This window comes from Crocuta crocuta, unplaced genomic scaffold (assembly GCF_008692635.1).
Source record: "Crocuta crocuta isolate KB4526 unplaced genomic scaffold, BGI_CrCroc_1.0 scaffold374, whole genome shotgun sequence".
Lineage (NCBI taxonomy): Eukaryota > Metazoa > Chordata > Mammalia > Carnivora > Hyaenidae > Crocuta > Crocuta crocuta.
Window position 1 is genome coordinate 1,904,996 of NW_027532613.1, and position 4,663 is coordinate 1,909,658.

Sequence of the window (4,663 nt, forward strand, 5' to 3'; positions counted from 1 at the left end):
CCCCCCCCCCCCCTTGCTTCCTGCTAATTACCATTCACGGTATAATACAAATATTTGGAACACCTGTCCTGCCAGGCTAATAAGGTATTTCACTCTTTCCCCCTGTGCTTAATACAGATGTGAAAAAGCACTAGTCCTAAGTCGTATGTAAAAAAGCTAGACTGAGACTTGATCTTGAATTCTGTTGTTCTTGCACCATCTCTTGTTTTGTTTTTGAGAAACCCTGAGGTCAGGCAATTAAGAGGGAATGCTTAGGACATTGGAAAATCAGCAGTGAAGGCTGACCATGGGGTTTTCAAAAAAAGTTGAGGAGAGAGGTCACAGCCTCAGGGGAATCTGATTCACTGAAGGAAACCCCGCCCAAGCAGTAAAAAGCTGGGACTGTCAGCATTCGGTCTCATGTGAGAAAGCTTCGGAAAAGAACAAGTGTAGGGGAAGGGGACCCCTCCATTCAATCCTGTCTTCTTCGTGGCCAGGCATCTTCCACCCTCCCCCAGATTTTCTTTTTTTTTTTTTTAATTTTTTTTAATGTTTTATTTATTTCTAGGAGAGAGAGAGACAGCGTGAGCAGGGGAGGGTCAGAGAGAGAGGGAGTCACAGACTGAAACAGGCTCCAGGCTCTGAGCTGGCAGTCAGCACAGAGCCCGACGCGGGGCTCGAACCCACGAACCGCGAGATCATGACCTAAGCGAAAGTCGGACGCTTAACCGACTAAGCCACCCAGGCGCCCCATCCCCCCAGATTTTCTAAGAGGCTTGGAGTGTGTTCTTTCCTTTAGGTGTACTTCTGTGAAATAAGTCCTGGTGTTTCATATGTATGTATCTTCATTTACATCATTTTCACCAGGCCCTTAAGGCCCGTGCACATGGCTCTGTGTACATGTGGCTGTAACTTTTGCTGATCCGTGACTTGCATCCCCCCATTTACATATCTACTCCCCCAGGGATGGACACCCAGATTGCCTCTAATTCCCCAGCACAACATGTCTCTAGATGTCTGTGTCCCCTCTGTGCAGACCTGTGTGGGAATTTCGTTCCAATTTTTAGTATATGTGCTGCCGAAGCGAGCACCTGTGTGGGAATTTCCATCGAGTATATTCCCAGGAGGAGAAATGCTGAGACACAAGCCAGTTAAATATGTAACTTTAGTGAGACCCACCAGGGTCCCTCCTGCCAAGCCTATACCAGTCTACATCCCCACCAGCGGTACCTGGGAGTTCCTATAATCACCAACACACCCATACACACCTCCAACCACGGCCAAAATTCTTGGAATGATCTACCTTGCCAGTTTTTACCAGTCTACTGAAAATCCGTGAAGTTACATGATTTTTTAAAAGTAGGTTCTGTGCCTGGGGCGCCTGGGTGGCTTAGTCGGTTAAGCGTCCGACTTTCGCTTAGGTCATGATCTCGCGGTTCGTGGGTTCGAGCCCCGCGTCGGGCTCTGTGCTGACTGCCAGCTCAGAGCCTGGAGCCTGTTTCAGTCTGTGACTCCCTCTCTCTCTGACCCTCTCCTGTTCACGCTGTCTCCCTCTCTCTCCTAGAAATAAATAAAACATTAAAAAAAAAAAGTAGGTTCCATGCCTAATGGGGGGCTTGAACGCACCACCCTGAGATCAAGAGTTACATGCTCTACCACTGAGCCAGCCAGGTGCCCCTATAGTTCTTTAACATTCCACCTTTCTCTGATCAGTTGGAGCACCTCTAAGTGTGTACATCAGTGAGGTAAGCTAGTTGATGTAACAACTCCCACATCTCAGTGGCTGAACAAAGTAAATGCTTATATATCTCTGTTCACTTCACAGTCCAGTGTGGAAGGGGTCCGGGGAGGGATACGGCTCCAGGCAGTCAGACTTCTACAGTGCAGCCCTGTCATTTCCAGAAGCCTCCACTGAGTTCTCCGCATTCAGCCCTTGGAGTAGGCAAGAGATACATTCACATTCCTGGGGCCAGAACCCATGCCATGGCCTGAGGCGAAGGACCCAAGAAATGGAATCCAGACAAGAGAAGACACAGAAATCAGTGAAGAGTTGCACAATCCACCACAAAATGTTGCTCACTTTTGGAGATTCCTCTTCTATAAATTTCCTAATCACATCCTTGCTCCTGTTTTTCTTTGGACTTCCTCCTAGTCCAAATTTGCATATTTTGACTTGGCTATTTTTTGTGTATTCTAGAAGGTATTGGTTCCTTGTTGGTTTTATCCATTGCAACTCTTTCTTCCAATCTGTCTGCCTGTTCACTGGCTACAGGCCTATCATCAATCAGCAATCTAATTTTTACATAACCTACTTAATCAATACGTAGCCTTATGGTTTTTGTTTTTAAAATTGAGTTTATTATTGCTCACAGTCTTAACCTCTGAATTCCTCTTAAACGTGCCTCCTCACTTGATAAGGCACTGTGTAGTAGAAAGTCCTGAAGGAATAGACCCCACCCAGAAACTTAATTGCAAGCTTCCAGTCTTTTCTCTAGCATACAGTTTCTTATAATTCTATAGGTCTTAACCTGGAAAAAGTCAGTTCTCCGAAGCTTCTGTAGGAATGCACAGAACTGTTCAGAAATCCATTTTAACTGGCTGGAGACTTGGGCAAGAGCCAGAGCGCAGAGCGTGTGCCATTAAAATGGTTGCAATCTTAAAGGGTGTGATGTTGGAAAGTTTTCAGACACTGGAATGCCTTTTAATGTCCCTCCCATGTTGTTTCTTGACTTTGCTCTCTTGCTCATATTTTCCCCTGGCCTGGAAAGCCCTGTCTACCATTGCTTGGCTAAACCTACTTTTCCTTAAGACTCGACCTGGGCTTTACTTCCAGGCAGCCTTCTGTGACCTCCCTCAGCCCACCCCCCGTCTAGGTTAACGCACCTCCTCTGTGTTCCCCAGTCCCCGTCCTGCTTTCTCTTGTGCTGAACATTCCATACCACACTGCAGCGGCCATTTGCCCATCTGACTGTGAACTTTTTGGAAGAGCTGAAGCCAATTCTCCCTCATAGTCTTAGCACCGACGGGACCTGACACATGCGTTGGCATCAGTAGCTGTCGAGTGGATCTGATGGACTTGCCAGGCTCTCTCCACTGCACTTGGCCATCCTGCCCCTGCTTCATGAACTTTGGGGAGATTTACACTACGCTAGAGAGGGCCCAGAAGAATTCCACTCCAGCAGCCAGCTAGGGCGCCTCTCCCTTGCCCTGTCATGCAAGCTCTTTATGGGTTCATCCTTCAGCCTGAGGATCTGGGTCAGCTGGTCCTGGGCTTTAGTTTATGTTGCGGAAGGGGAGGGGGCAGGGCATCTTACACATGGTTGAGTGAAGGTCAGTGAATATCAGAGTCCTCTGGGTGGGCCGTGGCCCTCCTCTCCCTGATTCCCACATTCAGAGATCAGGTTGGACAGGAGAGCAGGCCTCAGACAAGCAAGGTTGAGGGAAGTCGGTCCTCTGCCCCAGGGACCTTGCAATGCACCAAGCTCGAGGCTCCACTGCCCCCTTGTGTCCAGAGCATGAAGGACAAGGGAAACAATCCAAACCAGGTTTAGGACTGGTCCCCAGGGAGCCATGCTGCTGTCCTGCTTCCTTCCCCTGAAGGACACACTCATGTACAGACACATAGGGTCAGGTGGATGGCCTGCCTCGTCTTCCAGGGGTGTGCCAGCCACCCCCTCGCTGCCTGCTCTTTCCCCTGGAGATCTGAGTGCCGGGGGCGTCCAGTGGAAGGCAAAACAGAAAAGGGCTTGAACACTGTAAAGGGGGTTTCTCCAGGGGAGGCTTGCAGACAGGAAGGGGACAGGCAGGGGGCAGCTCCATCGGCTTGTAGACTCTGCACCCAGAGGTGTCCTCCCCTGCAGCAGTGGAGGGCTCTGTTACAGAGAGGGGACACTGCTGGGCTTGGTGGCCCTCCCCTAGGTGCCCCACCCCCACAGCGCTGTCCAGAGGTGCGAGACCTCAGTCTAGGTCTGTGCATCCCAGCAAGGCTCATTCACTCTACCTCCAGAATACAAAACAGGGACAGGCATAGAATGGCCACTTATTCTATGTTTCCTGACTGAGGTCCCCCAAACATGCCTGATGTCCTCCCCTCGGCTCCCACTTTGGCCGGGCTGCTTCTTCCACCAGAAATGCTTTCAACACCCCAGCCCACCTCCCCGCCCCACTGTCTGTTTGCCTGGCAATTGGGTACTTACTGTGAGTTCAAGACTCACTTTAAACATTACCTCTTCGTGGTGCACCTGTGTGGTTCAGTCGGTTGAGCGTCCAACTCTAGATTTCGGTAAGGTCATGATCTCACGATTTGTGGGATTGAGCCCCACATCGGGCTCTATGCTCACAGCATGGAGCTTGCTTGGGATTCTCTCTCCTTCTCTCGACCCCTCTCCAACTGGCCTTTTCACTCAAAATAAATAAATAAATGTTAAAAAGAAACATCACCTCTTTGTGAGGCCTCCCTTATCTCCCCCAGATTAAGAATGACCTTCCGTGTGCCCTTCCCTCCTAACACTGCTGTCATACTGTCTGTGAATGAGCCCAGCAAGGGCAAGGAATATGTCATATTTATTTTTCACCTTCTGAGGGCCTGACAAATGGCAGATTCTAAATGAGTATTGAGGAGCGCTGATTACCCCCTGGAGAGGCTCACGGAGGCCAATGGCCCTGAGCCAGCTTCCTGGCCTTC